This window comes from Argiope bruennichi, chromosome 9 (genome assembly GCF_947563725.1).
Source record: "Argiope bruennichi chromosome 9, qqArgBrue1.1, whole genome shotgun sequence".
In the NCBI taxonomy this organism is placed as follows: domain Eukaryota; kingdom Metazoa; phylum Arthropoda; class Arachnida; order Araneae; family Araneidae; genus Argiope; species Argiope bruennichi.
The window spans coordinates 14,602,778-14,620,652 of NC_079159.1; the positions used below are offsets into that span (position 1 = coordinate 14,602,778).

The 17,875-nt window shown below is 29.1% G+C and overlaps 1 protein-coding gene across 2 annotated transcripts in view; it reads right to left on the reverse strand.

The window, feature by feature from the left end:
* The window catches only part of LOC129984748 (uncharacterized), a 143,824-nt gene that overhangs the window by 121,972 nt on the left and 3,977 nt on the right, over positions 1-17,875 (reverse strand). Inside the window, exon 1 of one of the 2 annotated variants that reach the window (XM_056094697.1) lies at positions 2,052-2,084. The exons of the other annotated variant lie outside the window; for it this stretch is intronic. The gene's annotated coding sequence lies outside the window, so the exon portion shown is untranslated. Of the gene's footprint in view, positions 1-2,051; positions 2,085-17,875 lie in introns of those variants that run through there. 2 annotated transcript variants of the gene reach the window in all.

Genomic DNA, 17,875 nt, shown 5'->3' on the forward strand with positions numbered 1-17,875 from the left:
ACTCACCGCTGTAAAGTAGTAAATCTCAAGCACAATGCATGTAGGTCTGTGACGTGATTTTAATTTTACGTATTTTTTCTCTAATCATTTTATCAAGGAAAAATAATTTTGTTAATGTAAGCACTTAAACCTTTCCCTGTATTTTATTATTTTGTGTAATTCTTTATCTCATTATTTACGTATTCTTTTACGTTTTTTTTATTACGTATTTTGGCTATTTTATGAATAAATATATTTCAAAATTTTGAAATATAATGTTCTTAAAGAGACAGAAAAAGTTTCTTTAATAATTTGGGAGGTATAAAACATGGTGATTCATCAAAATATTAAGGAAAATAATGTAATGATGACAATAATATCTCTTTGTGTATTCTGCAAACCAGAAAGTGAAAACAAATCAAGCTAAATGGATGAAATATTTCAATCTATTTAAATTTGAGTATTGTCGCACTTCAGACGAATTTATATACTTCGGTATTTTTCAGTTTAAAGCAGAATCGAAATATTAAATATATATATATATAAATTCCTTATCTTCTATATCAAATGAACTTCGAAGTGTGGAAATATGCATCTCGAGGCGATTTTTTAATTTTTTTTTTTAGCGGAATTTTAATTCATTAAAAGACAAGAGGGTTTTCTGAACATTTTCATGATAACTTCAGATTACATAACTATATTAATCTGATTTTCTACATCAAATAATTTAATTACCAAATTTAAAATTTTATTATCATTTTCATGGTATCCATTTAATTGCCGTGCAATTCTTAACTTAATTTTTGCAAAAATTAGAAAAAATAAAACTTTTGCTTCATTTTTAAAGATAGATTTCACTGTTGCGAAGAAATTCAAATTGTTGTTTGAATTGTTCATCAAATTGTCCCTTGTTTCATCAAATACTTAATCGCGTCATTTTCTTGAATTTATTAAAATATGAGGCAGAAAGATTCTGTTTATAATCTGTGCAATTTCTATGACAAATTAGAAAGCGAAGTAGCAGCCCCATGAAAGACATGCAACTGGAAGATAGCAGATGACCTTGACAGTTGTGTTTTTAATAACAATTTGATTCCATGTGAATTGGTTCAGATTAATCTGAACCAATTCACAATAAACACAATACACAATAAACAGCGTATATGTACACAATAAACAGCGTAGATGTGAAGCTATTAAAACAATGCGCTTTAATGTTTATAATAATTTAAAGCTTAAAATTACTTTGTTGCGGGTTTCTTGAGCATCAATTTATACTTGAGAGAATTCACTGCATTTAAACAGTATCAATATTTACCACCGAACCAGATAATAAACAAAACAAAAAACACAAGGTTTTTGTTTAAATAGAAAATTGTAAGAATTTATTCTGTAGAAAAAAAAATAGTTAAACAAACTAACAAATGAAAAAGTCCATACTCATGTGACGTAAGTCAACACGTACTAGTTCAACTTTGGAATCAAGTATACGTGTAGAAGTAAAAGAAGAAAAAGTTGTAGCGTTATCCAAATACATAAAATAATTTTATATATAGATGTTAGATGATATGAGCATTTGCGTTTGATAGGCAAAAAAAAAAATTGTAATTGGCTAAATAAAAGAATCAGGAAGGAAGCATCCAAACTTCACGATTAATTATAAGGAAATGTTCTCAAATGACTATATTATAGTAAGAAAAATATTTATGGATGGAATTAAAACAAGTGTAGTTCTGTTTGAGAAAAAATATTTATGAAAAAGTAAGTTTATATATTGATTCTTGCACTGAATTGAAAACAATGCATACTTTCATTAGCTAAATATCAATATAAATTTATAGATTCAAAAGCAAAAAAAAAAAAAAAAAGTGACCTAAGTGTCTAAAAATATTACTCAAGCATTAAACCCAAATGTTTTAAAGCAAGACTAAGTATTAAATCAGTCATATGAATATTACCGATCGTTTCAGCTTTAAATAGCAAGGATTTTTTATACATCTGTGAAATTTATGATTCAGCTTGAAACCACTCATTAGAATGAAAATTCAAGAGATACATTTGATATTACTTACAATACAGCAGACGAAAATCGGGACAGAAATATTTTCAGAGAACACTATCCAAATGCACACCTAATCCTCTGTATTGATAAGAAGACATCTTATTAATAAAAGCATTTGTAAGTTTTCCTTAAACATATTTATGTGACTGCTGATATGAAAATACAAATATGATACAAATATGAAAATACGCTAGCTTCCATTTCTCGTCTAAGCTGGGTCAACATGAAAAAGAAATCATAATAACTAGACTATAACCAGGTGTTTTTTAGAATCCACCTCTTCCTATCTCCTCCGTTTTTTTTTTTTTTTTTGTTGTTGTTGTTGTCCCCCCCCCCTTTTCTTCTATAAATGATATTAATTTTTTTTCCTAACATACCTAACCATTTAACTCTCTTTGACGAGTATATTCGTCATGAAAAAAGAACATTTTGCGTTAAGATGTATTTATTTAATGATAATTATTAAATTTATATAATAATTGCTTCATTTTTACAATTTATTTTTTATTATATTTACATAATATATATACGTTTGTGACAATTTAGGTACTCATTTTCCGAAGAGGTCGAAACAGTTAACTGGTTAAACCCCTTCTTTCTGAATACAGTTTTTCAAATCTTACCTGTAGAAGAAATTTCTGAAATTCAGTTGGTTCTGTAAAGACAAGGCACGAAAATTTGTACAAAAACTCAGTATCAATTCTATGTTGATAACACTTCCAGACATATAAACTCGATTGAATAAATAGTTATAATTCCGTATATTTATACGTAATGGAAGACCCAAACTTTTCTCTCAGCCCGAATTCGTATATTATGCCTCTCTTCAGTTTCATGTCGTCTTCGAGCAGCTTCCCTTTTAGATTTCATTTTAAAAACAACAATTATTTAAAACAATTAACAATTATATTTTACAATTATTTAAAACAATTTTTCCGTGAAGCAAATATAGAAAAGTTAAAATGCATTTGCAAAATGTATGCTATTACTGCCTTTATTATGGATATATTTTTGGAAATAAAATGTAATTAATTTATATTGAAAAAATGTCAAATTGCATCCAACTAGCTTATTCAATCTTTTAGTAAAAACGATCGCATGTTAACATTCCTCTGTTAGAAAACTTTCAGCAAAATAGGACATATATCTACAACTTGAGTAAAACACAGGCCGAATTTCGTCCTTCTAGAGCATTCTATTGAGTATCAGTTTTACAGGCAAACGATCATTATTTCAATAATACAGGGTGTTCATTAATTATTCTCGGGGTTTCCGTACCTCATAAGTTTCGAATAAAAAATATTACGCAAAAACCGATTACGTATTCGTAAATTACAACTCAAAGAATTTTATTAATGATATTAAAGTGATAAGCTTGCACAATTTGCACTTTTATAAGCATTCAGCTGAAAGCGATTATGTATTCGTAAATTACAACTCAAAGAATTTTACGTGGCAACAATGCGAAGAGGTGGACCAATCCCATAGCCTCTGAGATCACCAGATATAACACCGCTGGACTTCTTTCTATGGGGGTTGTCAAGAACATTGTGTACAAGACCCCTACGCCCTCTCTTGATGAATTGAAGGGCAGAATTGTTACTGCGATCCAAAATGCTACCCCACAAATGCTGGAGAACACTTGGAGGGAAATCGAATTTCGTCTCGATGTGTTACGAGCCACGAAAGGCAGCCACGTGCAAATACATTAATCTTTTTAATATCATTAATAAAATTCTTTGAGTTGCAATTTACGAATACATAATCGCCTTCAGCTGAATGCTTACAAAGTGCAAATTGTGCAAGCTTTACACTTTTATATCATAATAAAATTCTTTGAGTTGTAATTTACGAATACGTAATCGGTTTTTGCGTTATATTTTTTATTCGAAAGTTACGAGGTACGGAAACCCCGACAATAATTAATGAACACCCTATAATTCTTTAGATTCAGGGAATACAAAAACGATGGAGGTTCCTCAGAAATATTTAGATGAAATATCTTGATGGTGATGGAAATAGTTTCTTTTTCTTGCATTTTTTAAACTAAAAAATAAAAAAGAATTAAATCTTTAACATTAAGGATATATATATATATATATATATATATATATATATATATATATATATATATATATATATATATATATATATATATATATATATATATATATATATATATATATATATATATATATATATATATATATATCAAATTTGCTTTTTTCTCTTAAAAAAGACATTTTTTAAGTGCAAATATAAAATTCCATAATTAATTACACAATTTTTTTTTGCATATTTTTAAAATTTTATTTTAGAATATTCCAGTTAAACTATTTTTTTAACTTGCTGTGATTCCATTAGAAAATGAAGAAAATTGTCACAAAAATTTATTTCATTTCCAATTACCAAAAATTCAACGAAAGCGGTCTCTAGTAATTAAAAAAAAAACGCTAAAAAATATATTAAAACAAAAAATCAGCTGATTTTGGTTTGTTTTTGAATACACTTTTCGCTACGAAGCATCGATTCAAATTTAGGAGTTAAGAGTTAGGTATACATATATACTATATATCATTATTATGTGCGTTGACATCCACTTTATCATTCGCATAATTTTAGTGATTTCAGGTTGAGGAATAAAATGAAGAGTGACTGCAGCGCCATCCATCCTCATAATTTACCTGAAATGTTGAAATCAGCCTTCGAAAAGTATAGTAATTAAAACTAAATGACTATGTTTTGGGGGGCTACTACATTCTCAAGTAGAAGCACGTAAAGAGACCGTTAATAGTTTAGCGCACGCAAATTGGCATTGACTTAAAATATTACCACTAGAAGAACTTGCAAGTGGTTTAGTTCTCAACTGTTCAGGCATTCAAAGAAGGAATAAAAATTAAAATAGTCTCCCATAAATTGAAGCAGTTTTGCAATAGAGAAATGTTTCCAAAGTATTTACTGAGACAAAAGTATTTACATGGGACAAACTTTAATACTTTGTCTACGAATTTTAATTACAGGTGGAACAATGTCGCTTAGTAGTCATAGGATTAAAAATAGTTCATTCTCACAGATATAAGTCGTTTTTGCAATTGAACATGGGACAGAATATGATTATTATTTGCATAAAATGCGCTTGAATTTGAAACAAAGCAGCACTCGAAGGGTTCTTCTTATAATGACCTAGCTACTTGGCATTATATAAGTGCTATTGACACTAATGACATGTAATAGTGCAGAAAAATAAACATTCGATACAGAAACTTATTAATACAAAGTTATAAATTGGCAGTATTTTATAGATTTTGATAGATTAACTGTTTGAGCTTAAAAAATTTTGGGATTTTGATTTTGTCGTTTTTCTAAGAATATTCAGTGTTGCCGTGTAAAGCAAATGACGACAATGAATTGTTAAGTTATAAAAACTTTCCTTGGTAATCATATCATTCAAGGAAATGCAATGCAATTTTGGATGCAGTATTTTCAAGTATTTGTTGAAGCAGGACATGGAAAAAAAACCCTTTCACAATTGCGCTTACAGTGACCAATTTTGAATGTTTAAAACATCAACCAATTTCTTTTATTGCTATGTTAACTCCCAAACCGACAGTTGCATGATGAAAAAAATGTATCTAAGAACTAATGGGAGTGGCCTTTCCACACAATTTGCATACTCTCTAATAAACGAACTCTAATATGTGATCTTTGCTGCTTAATCGCTTAGTCGCGGTTAATACACAAGTACCAGAAAACCGAATGTGTATTTCAAAAGCATTTTTTTTTTGACCTACTGAAACCAAAATTTGATGTAGAACTATAACTTTAGTCACAAAACCTCATACCAAATTTCATTTGAGTTTATGCATTTATATGCTTCTAAAAGCACAAACCGACAGACGGCCAACCACTTGTAAAATTTGGTTTCCAAATTTAATACGCACATGCATTTTAAATGTCAAACCCGTGTACCAGATTTTATCTGCGTATTTTTTCTATATTTTGTAGCTATTGTATTCTCTTGTACTCGGACAGTAGGAATAATTAATTTCCTCCAAAATACTATAGTCCATATACTAAATTTCAGCCGTATAGCTCATACCGTTAATGAGTTATTGCGTTCACAGACCGACACGCATCATTCCTAAAATGCATTTTTCGTAATATGGTAGATTTGAAACGTGTAAATTCGACAAATATCAATTTTTTTTAACGATTACAATATTTTATTTTGGTATATTTCGTATAAAAGAAATTAAAAAAATAAAAATAAAAACCATGTAAAGGCAGGAGGGCAATAGAGAAGGAAATTTTTATTACGCTTCACAAATTTTATTTTCAAAATATCCTTGTGTGTGAAGGTTCATATTTCTGCAAGGTTCTCTTTTTAAATCATGTTTTATTTCACCAGCGGACTCCATGTATTATTGTTAAATTAACTTATTTCTGTATTCATGACTTAACTTTAAAAGTTTTTTTTATAATTTTAGAAACACCCTCTATAAATATTTTTGGCAATGGCATTAAAGGAAAAAAAGCCTAATTCAAATTTTGCATCTTCCAAAATTATTTATTGTAATGTGTAACTGACTGAGATTCGTGAAGTTATTTTATAGAGAGCGATTATACTTAGATTCAGTTTTCAGTTTACCGTAATTCATAAATCCATAAACCATTGTCTTTGGTTTCTGAATATGTAATTATATCGAAATGGCAATCACACAATAAGTAACGAAACCACCCAAGATTTAAATTTAAATCCAAAATTTAAGCCATTGAGAAGAAAACAACCAAGATTTGCGTCCTGATAACACTATTATATTTGCTGTTTTAGAAAACTTAACTAATAGAAATGAGTGATTGAAGCTTCAAATGCAATTTAGTTAGAAAATGCACTTTAGAAGTTTTGAAATATTTACTGGTCATAAAATGCTTTAGTTTTAATACTAATTTATTTTAGAGTAATATTTCTTTTTACAATTACTTTTAATTTATTACATAGTAACGTTTATTGGGTTATTCAAATTTCTCTGAATATAAAATTATGCTTATAAGATTTTATTCTTAAATTCCGAAAGATCTTTAATGCAACTTTTTCTTTAGAAAAAATATATCATGACCACTTTCATATAGTCATCGCTTAGAAATGCTTGATTCTATTTAGTCGCACTGTTGACTTTATATGAACGTTACTTACAAGTTTTCTTGAATAAAGACGAAATTTCCTACCTTCGAATTTTCATAGAAATTCTAACCACACCTGTCAGCTCATTCAATATGTCAGGAACAAATTCTTTTTTTTATTTTTATGATAACGTCGAGATTTTAATAATTTTAATGACGCCTAAATCATCCGAATAAAAAATGACGTTAATAAATTAATTAAACAGAGGTCCTGGAAAAATATCGGTGGAATCTTCATATTAGATTAATGCTAGCATACTACAGAATCACGATTTATATTCAAATATCTGACGAAATACAGCTCTTAATATTATTTATATTTTTGCTCATGAAGGCAGATTGTATTGTGTCTGCTGTCGAAATTGACTAATTAAATAAATGGAAATATGAAGAGCAATAGTTTATTAAATATTTTGTTATAACGTGTTTTAAACTTTTAATTAAAAAATGGTAAAAAGATTTGATAAAAACAGTTTATTGGATGCACATACTAAGGAAGTAAGATATATATAATATATTTATGTGTTCCTTAAAATGCTTTCATTTAATTGATGAATTTTTTGAAATTTATTTTGATTAATTTATTTCAATTATTATGCAGAAATCTGTGTATGAAGGCATGCTTACAAGACTCATGTAAAAACATTAGGAGGTATACAGTTCTACCACAAGAAAACACAATGAAAATACGTTGCTTCTGAGAAATAATGTGAAATGAAGAACTAGACATAGGAAAAAGGGTCACCGAAAACTTTTAGAGAAAATAGTATATATCATCATTAAACATTTGTTTCATAAAACAGTAATACTTTAATGTCTTTTTTAAATGCCGAACAACTTAAAGGTTTAAGGTTTAAATTTCAAATGAACAGAAATTATCAATAGATGAACATAACTTCATTTAAGAAATTCTATTTATGTTTGCTTTAATTATGCACGTGTTTTCGTATTAGAATTTATTTAATCATTAATCTATACAACTGTTGTCATTGTCATTTACTTGTGCATCAAAAAATATATATACTTCCCTAGTTCTCATTCAGATTTACTTGTTTAGATTAAATAATGAGCCAACAAAAAGTTAAATTACTTGCATAATATTTCGTATTCAGCTTTTATATTATACACTTATTGTTAGAATTATTTAGAATATTAGAAATATAGGACACTGTACATTGGAAACAGAGTGGATTTTCATCAAAAATCACTACTACATATTGATCTGGTTTGTCTGAATCTGTTCAGGCTAAAACCCAAACCAATTCCGTCCAATACAACGAAACAATACCTTTGGCACGACATGGTATTTTCCCAGAAAGTTTTTCTTTGAATATTTTCATTTTAAATATAAAAGCAACACGCCATCAAAGAGCAATTATAAATGAATACTTCACTGTGATTTCTTATATTTGCAAGCATTTTGCTTGTAATAGTAGCTTGCATGCAAAATGTGAGCATTTTGCATGTAAGTAGAGTATATGACTTTACAAGCATCGCTCAGTGAGGTAGCTTTGTGATGACATAAAAATGGATCGAGCCATACAAATTTCATTATAACATACATAAGGTGGTTCTGCACGCTTTGCTTCTGTTAGTTGTTAGATGTCAGTAGTAACTAGTATTTAAAAAATGTTGTAAAGAGGGAAATATGTAATTAAGTTTTCACTCTTTTCTTAATGCATAACGGTTTCGAAATTTTGTGCAGTTACGTGATTTTGATGATAAGCACTATTTTACTCTTTTTAGAGCTCAATTAACACGTAATATATCAATTTTAATTACATGGTGATTCTATTTGAGAGAATAAAACGATTCAACAGGAGATTTTAGAAAAAAAAAGATTGATGAAAGGTTCCATATTATTGGTTTAATGAATTGTGAAATCACTTTTTTTCTCAGTGAACTGAATAGAAGAGAGAATCTTTCATATAAAAAAGAAAACTTTAAAAAGTGGGAAACGGAAAACAATACCGTTAAGAAATATTGAGATAGTGAATATCTTTAGAAAGAAAATACTAAACACAGATTAAAAAATAAGAATATATGATAAATATGATTAAACATAAACCTGTGATGTAGTTTGAGTATTCCATAAGTATCTAATACGTTTAAATTTTTAATTTGATAAGTTTTCATTTTTTATACGAAATATATAGAAAGGAAGTATTATCATTATCAATAAATTCGAATTCAAGATTTTGACATATCTCTACGCTTCAGATATTCTCGAGCCTAGAAAACACATTTCTGGAATTATGTCTGTCTATCGCTCTCTCTATCTGTTTGTGAACGCGTTAACTCAAAAACGCTATGAGCTAAACAGTTGAAGTTTGATATATGGTCTTTACGCGAAATTTTTATATTTCTATTACACTTTCAATGAAATAAATTCAAAAGAAGTCTGTATGTCTGATTGTCCGAACGTAAGTTTAGACGATAACTTCAAAATGTAAAGAGCTAGATAAAATAAAATTTGGAATACAGATTTAACATCTGAACAGTATCAAATTTAGAGCCAAATTCGTAACTTGTTGATCGTCTGACGGTCTCTACTTTTGCACATATGTAGATGTTATAATTCAAAAACGTGACAACTTACGTAAATTAAATTTGGTTCAGAATTTTAACATCTAATGAGTAGATTTTTTGTCATTTCGTCATCCGTCAAAGAGCTGCCCATATGTTGGTCTGTACATACACATTAAGGTAAGCGCAATGATTTAAATAAATGAGACTTTGTTGTAGCTCTGTGTCAGATTTTGTTTTCAATCGGCTTTAAAAAATGGCATCCAAAATATAGACTTTCCGGGTACTTGTGTATTAACTGCAATCACATTTATTAGACCAAATATTGAATCAAATCACCTGAGATAGCACATTAGTAGGCTATTTCTAATTATTGTTCGTCAACGGCATGTGGATAGTAATATACTCGTAACAGTTTTATATACTATACTACGAAACACACAACTCTTATATGTGGAAATAAATGTCAGAGCCTTTATTGTATTTAAAACCTTTCTCACAGCTGAAAATCTTATGTGAGAGTGGGGACAAAAATTACACCTTTATCAGAGAATATCCGAGAAAATTTCGGAGAACCTATTCCTCCTGGTTTTTTATGACTTTGCTTCATCGCATTACATAAGAGCTAATAATATAAACCAGACAATGAATTTAGTCTCAATTTCAGTGCAAATCTATAATTCCCAATCCTTATTACTAATAAAAAGGAATGTGTTTGTGCATGTATCAGTCAGCTGTCACACGACAAGGCGACAACGTTTGATCCACAGACAAGATTTAGCCTAAATAAACTTCATAGAATGGGATGGCATGTCTCAGAGAGTTACCGAAAATTTTAATTGGAAGTTTAATTGATTAAATTGAAGTAAGAATTTGGTGCTTTTAAGCGATAACTTCTTTTATTGGGCATAAATAATTTTTTGCATTTTTCAAAAATTCCGAAATTTATTTTTCTATAATTTACAATTAGTTATAGTAAAATTTTCCTGAAGTTTGTCAATTTCTTAAACGTATCTTTTGCATAATTTTCAATAATGCATTTCATTGTTGCAATGGAATTCAAAAAGTTTTCATTGTTTTAGCACATATTTAATCGCGTATCTTTCATTTTTTTCATTCATTCCAACCAGAACATGAGTTTACTTTGCGAGTTACTATTTTAATAACATTGTGATGTCATGGGAAGTGACACCTTTAAGGATATTGATATACACAACAAACACAGCTTAAAAAACAGTATTATTTTAATAGCGTCTCACTAGACGTTATTAAAATAATACGGTTTTTATATCTATCACAGTTTAATACATAAAAATACTTTCTAATAAGTATTGCATACGATATTTAATTTGAATTAAACACACATTTTGTTCCAGACAAACCAGATGCATTTGAAAAGCAATTAGTTCATTAATAAAAGTGCATTCATTTTTGAATTTTTTTGTTACCTTTAATCAGACATAGATGAAAAACTTTAAGCGCGATTCTTGCATTTTCACTCACCCTCTCCCTTCTATGACAGAGACGGGAAGATCATGCAACAAATTTCATCTGATCAGCTCATTGTTTTTTGAGCCATCTCATTTATATGCACCCATAGACAGGAAGATGAACAAATATCCTATTGATGAATTTAGCAGAAATCTAATATTTGGGTGTAAATATTGCACAACAATTTGCATCCCTTTAGCTCTTTACATATTTTAATTATTGTGTTTACTCAGTTGCAAACATAAATCCGAGAATATTGTTTTCTGATTCAGAGAAGCATGTAATGAACATTGTTTAAAGATTCCTCAAAATCTTGGAGTTCTAATGTTTCAACAGTTACAATAGTTGGAATAATTCATATGAGAAATCACGAACACATATTTTGCCCTAGAACAGCTTTTAAAATGTCAATGGTATCATAATAATTAAATAAATAAAATACTAAAAATTATTTACTTTGAACAGAATTAACTTTACGAAAGAGAAAAATTCATAAAATCTAATGCACGAGTTTAGTAGATAAATCGTAGTCTAAGGCATGGATTATCAAACGATGTGTATAGGCAAATACCATTGCCTTTTCATTTACAGTGAATCGTATAATTTAAAAAAATGATCAAACCGAAAATATATAATACGAATTACAAATAATATTTTCTAGACTAGTTCGAAGTCCAGTTTTTGAAAATCACAATATTGTCACGTAGCTACTTTAGTTTAACACTGAATGACACACACAAGAAGTAGAGCTAAACCAATTTATTAACTGAACTAAGAACACATTCTTCTGCTTTTATACTAGCAGGGAAAGTTCCAGAATACTTTTCTGGAGACAGTAAGAAAAGTCCAGAACACTTATCTGGTAAACTAAAGAAAGGTCCAGAATCTTCTGGAACATGAAATAAAGGGAAACATAAAATCAAGGAATTAAATATTTACACCAACTATGAATCGCTTTATCTCTAGCGGGATTCGAACTTGCGATTGTCTCTTGAGTATGAGACCACTGCCGTGACCATTCGGCCATGGAGATTCAACTGTCTTTCTTCAATGCGGCAATATTTTCTCTTTATTACCTCGCAACTGGAAAAGAATAAATGTTTTTTTTTCTTTGTTTGTTTTTCAGATTAGGATAAAGGTAAAAGTAATGGAAATCAGAATAAAAATTAATTCTGAGAATTTAGAGAACAAGAAAAGCAAAATTGACTGCGGGAGGTGACTACGCATGAATCCGAAAATGTAAGGAGTTGCAATAACCTGATGGCTTGGGTAACTGTGAAACTCTTTTGACGATCTACCATGTATGTGTGCTTAGCCATACCATGTACGTTATATTTGACTTCATGAATCTAACGTCTTTCTGTGACGGCGGTGTGATTTGAAACTTAGAGAGTGAGATGCCTTATCAAGGGTCCCCTCTATTTTGAAATTGAAAGTTATGAGGTTTGCTCCGAATGATTCCTCGTGTGCTCAAAAAACGAAATCTAATATAATTAAACTAATCGAGGTTTTAATCTCTGAGACAAGAGATATAATATTTCAATTTTTCAGGCGAAAAATCAGGTTTTGGGCCTTTATTTTATTGAAACTCTACAATATACGTGTGAGGCTACTGCACCTAAAGTGCAATAGTTGAACAAATCGTTTAACTCATAATTTCCACATGATAGGAATCACGAAAATGCTAGCTTCGATTCGTCTTCGTTAACCCAAGTTATTATTTTTTTTTGGCACATCTTGTAGTTTTAAAACGAATATTAATGCTGTCAAAAGTTAATTCAAATCTTAGTCTGAACATAAGGAATCAATCGACTCGAATAGAGTCCGTTGATGGATGGATTTCCCCCGAGGCGGCCGTTGAAATGGTTTAAAATAGCGATATTTAAAATTTAACTTTCAAAAGAAGAATGGAGTTTTTGAAAAAAAAATTGTTTAACACTCTATTATCTCTAAAATATTTTATTAAATGTAATTAACGGACTGGAGACTGTAAAAATATTAGAATATTTTAGAAGTATATTTACTAACTCAAACAAACTACATAAAAAAATTTTCGTCATTGAATTTGCCAGCATTTTTTTTAATTCTGTTTAGTTTAGTTAGATTAATTTTTCGTTTGAAAGTAGCACAAATCTTGTTTTGGGACAGGCCTCGTAATTTTGAACTCCAGGTAGATAAGGAGGATGACACATGAGCAGGTATGTCCTTTCCAAACTTGCGCATTACACTAATGGGAAGATTTGTGGTCCAAGATACCATCTTTAATGAGCACCAGGCCCACATATATGACGGATTTTCGATGCAATCGGGTTTCGAACCTGGACTCCTCAGGTAGAGGCCGTTTTTCAAATCGGAAGTATATACCTATCTATAAAGTTTTAGAAATGACTTATAAAATCATAATTGGAAAGGATATCCTGTATCATCCATGCTTTCTTTCGCATTAGAAGAGGAGACATAATAGCAATACATACAGTTTTAACCTTATGCTGAAAACTGAGATATCTGTAATTAAACTGTTTTAAAATTATTTTTAAATATTATTGGTTTTAAGTTAGAAAGGATTTTATTGTACACGGATATGTAACATTGATTTTTGTTGATTTATTAATTTTAAAAAAGATTTTGATTTCATTTCTGTCAGGTGGAAAAACTAAAGTTTAGAAATTTAAATACTAATCTTTGCAATGAAAATCGTTCTGCATATATAATTGTAATGAATGACATTAAAATAAAAACTAAATATTCTCAAATGCAATTATATTAAAATTATACAAATAAATTAAATTTTGAATCACTTAAAATTGTCCTCTTTCAATTTGGAAAAAATTTAATACCATATTTCTTAGCATATCCCTAAACTTAATAAGGTACACATTGTGATTATTTTTCTACATAATTTTATCCAGCGTATGTAAAAAATAACATTTCAGAATAACTGAGCAAGACAGAAAAAATACAATTTATATTTAAAAGAACTAAAATTGCTATGTACTAAATTCAATAATAAAGTTGCATAGCATAAATTTTGATTCAGATAATTACATTCATCACGATAAAGAAAGATCAAGAAATAGTCGTAACAAAAGTGAAATCATTTTCCATGTTATTATTTCTCATTCAAGGTCACATAGCATATTATTTTCCATTATTCAAAAGTAATTCTCTGGTGACTGACTAAACTGAACTGAGCAATAATTTGATTAAAATTACTGCTATTATATCAAACAATAATTGGATTAAAATTGCTATTGTTGAATTAAACATTGTTTTAATAAATTTTCTTTAAAATTTCTTTTTATGGCTGTAGGAAATGAGTTTGAATAACAGAAGTTGTAGAAGAAATTCTCTAATATTAACAACCATAAAATTTATATGCTATGTAATATTCTAAAGCTACATTTCTAGTTATTTTTTCACGCTGAACACTTTTTAAATCCAATAGAAAATCTCATAATAACGAAAATTATATACAGGATGATGACACGCGTTTTAAATGATAAATAAAATTATGCATTCCTTATTTTTTTATTAAAGATATTCAAAGCCATTTAAAAATAAAAAGATAAGCAATGCACTGAGAATACCGAATTTTGTTCCTTTTTCTCTTTTTTTTCTTTTTTTCTTTTTCTTTCTTTCTTCTCTTTTCTTTTCCTTTTTTCTTTTTTTTTTAATTTAAAAGTAGCATTTTCAAACAGAAAGTATATTCTTTTAAGAATAAGTATTTAAAACAAAAAATTGAGATTCACTTCAATAACAACTAAATTAAAATATAGAGAGAGTAAACTACTTTTGGATGTGCTTATTTCATCTCTTAAAGCAGCGGTAACTTAGTACCAAGGTCTTGACGAAGACACCATAGAGTTCTAGGTTCGGAACCCAATTCCGCCGAAGGACCGACGTGTAAGCAGGATTGATGCACTTTCAAAGCATCGAGGCCAAAAAAATTTGCCGCTGGTGTTCAATAAAAATTTATAGGCGTGGTTGCAAACTCAGGCGTCGTCCTCGTCATCCTCAGTACTGTGAAAACTGCCACAATACAGCCTTAGTGTTGCTTTAAAACGGATTTAGCATTAAATTAAGTTATTTTATTTTGTAAGCAATGATTATCGAATCTTCTTATTTGATTTTGATAATTTTTCCCTTTATTGTTAAAATCCTAATAGAGACAAATTTTTTGCTGAATAGCTTTTGTTTGACACTGGAATTTCGTAGAAATTGTTTATGGTTTAAATTAAAAATACCAATATGAACAATGAAATAAAAGAACTGATTTTAGCGAGTATTTTATGGTGGTGTGAATTTTACTATGGGACAAAAACAAATGTGCTTTACAATAATCATCTTATGATTATTATTGAAATACAGCTGTAACTGATGTGGACTCTATTTTCTCATACACAAAGCATACAAAGAGAAAGTATTTCAATCGTCAAAAATTTCAAACTCGAAAATTTGACGAATCTCCAAGTTTGAGATCTCCACGAGACCAAAAATATATTCTTTGAATTACGTTTGTCTATCTATCTGTTTGTCTCTCGGCATACAATAACTCAAAAGCGCTGTGAGTTAGATGGATGGAATTTGGCACTGATAATTTTTCCCTTTATTGTGAAAAATCTATTTAGAGACAAATTTTTTGCTGCGTAGGTTGACTACTCCGACCCGTCTTGAGGCATGAGGAAAAATCTAAGTGATTAAACCTCCGCGACAACATTGACGGGAACTGAGATTGAGTTCTAAGGACCATTACCGTTCATGATACAATCCTTCCCATAGGAGCTACGTCCCGTCATTGCTAGCGGATAGTCGACCCCACACAATTTTTATAAATGGATATAATCTGATGCAGAAATTTAGCATTTGAAGTGTATATTTGATCAAATATAAAACCAATCCTGTCAAGGATTTGATCATGAATCGGTCTGTACTATCGAGCGAATATAAAAGTAATAACTCAATAAAAATGCAATGACTTAGATAAATGAAATTTGATACACAGTTTTAGCATCTAAAGAGCATATCCAGCGGAACATAAAAAGGGTATATTGAGTCGGAGTAGGCGTTGCTCTTCATCCTCGTGTTTATCATACCAAGACTGAACGAGTCCCGTTTCATGTAGCCGCATTATCATGCTGAAAAATTGCATTTCCTGTACAAAACTAAGTTTACCCTATAGGACGAACCTAATCAGCTAAAACTTCTCTATACAGAAGAATTTCCTGCGATTCTGCCTTTCAAGGTTATGATTGGGTTAGCAGAAGACCTGGATACGACTATCCATATCAAGACAGATCCACCACCATTCCTGACAACCCCGATCATACGCTTGTGTAGTTGGGTTAAAAATGTGAAAGAGAATTCATATAACTCTCTCTTCCACGTATCAGTCCATCAAGTTTTAAGGTAATGGCACAAGTACAGACGAGATCCCTCAAAAATAAATTAGGATGAAGAGAAATAAATTGATATAAATTATTAAAAAAAAGAAGAAAAATAGGTAATCTAAATTTATGGCTGAAATAGTCAATCATGTGATTATAAAAATGAGTAAAAAACAATTTTTGACTAATGTCTATTTAAGTACTAAGACTTGGATGCATTGGTTTTTTTTAAAAATTAGTTTATTCAGAAGCTTTATCCTATTAATCTATTAACTGGCTTAATGTGATGATATTAAGCCAATTATAAATATTATAATGAATGCATATCGTATCCATGTGTAGTGCTTATGGATGTTAGAATGTTAAGAAATCTTCCATTTAGAATTTTAAGTGAAAATATTGTCGAAAATTTATTACTGAAAATTAAATAAAATCATTAAGCAAAAAAAATTTTAAATAATTAAATACAAGGAAGGCATTAAAATGAAACATATTTTTCTTCTGTACTGAAATCACTGAAGATTTTAACTCATCTATTTCATATGTCTAATAAATTAATTGTATTTTTCCTGTAAGATCGATTTTTTTAATATCCACATTTCTTTTTGAATTTTTTCCCCGTCAAAAATATGAAAAAAAAATAATTATCCAAAACAGCTAATTAATCATAAAAAAATCAAGGACATGATTCTCTTGATTCATTATTTTTGCTTATTTACTAGACAATATTAAAATATTCGTCATTAAAAACTCATTAGTTTGTTTTTCAAAAATTGCCTTTAATTTTACTGCAGCCTGCTAGATTAATTTAAAATTATTAATATTACGAAAAAGTTCTTTGTTTCTTCCTCAGTAATATCTTCTTAAATTACATTTTATAAAAACCGTTCAACGTACTGTGATTTTAATTATGAAATTGTGATTAATTTTTAACATTTTTATTATAATACTTAAAAACTAGAAACTTACTTCTGATTATATGCTAGAATGCAAAATGCTTAAACTAATCTCTGGAAAATGCTTAGAATAAACGCTTGTGATTATATGAAAGAATTAAGAGCTTATTCTAAGCATTGCCCAAACGATTTTTTTTTCGTACTCGTGGAAATTAAAAATGAATTAAATAAAATTTAAGTGTAAAATAATAGGGAAAAGTGAATAAAAATTCTCACTCAATTAAATAAAATTTTTAAGCATCATTCTCGTTTTTAAAGGTAAAAATATTTTTTAAATCATTTAAATGGAAAATTCT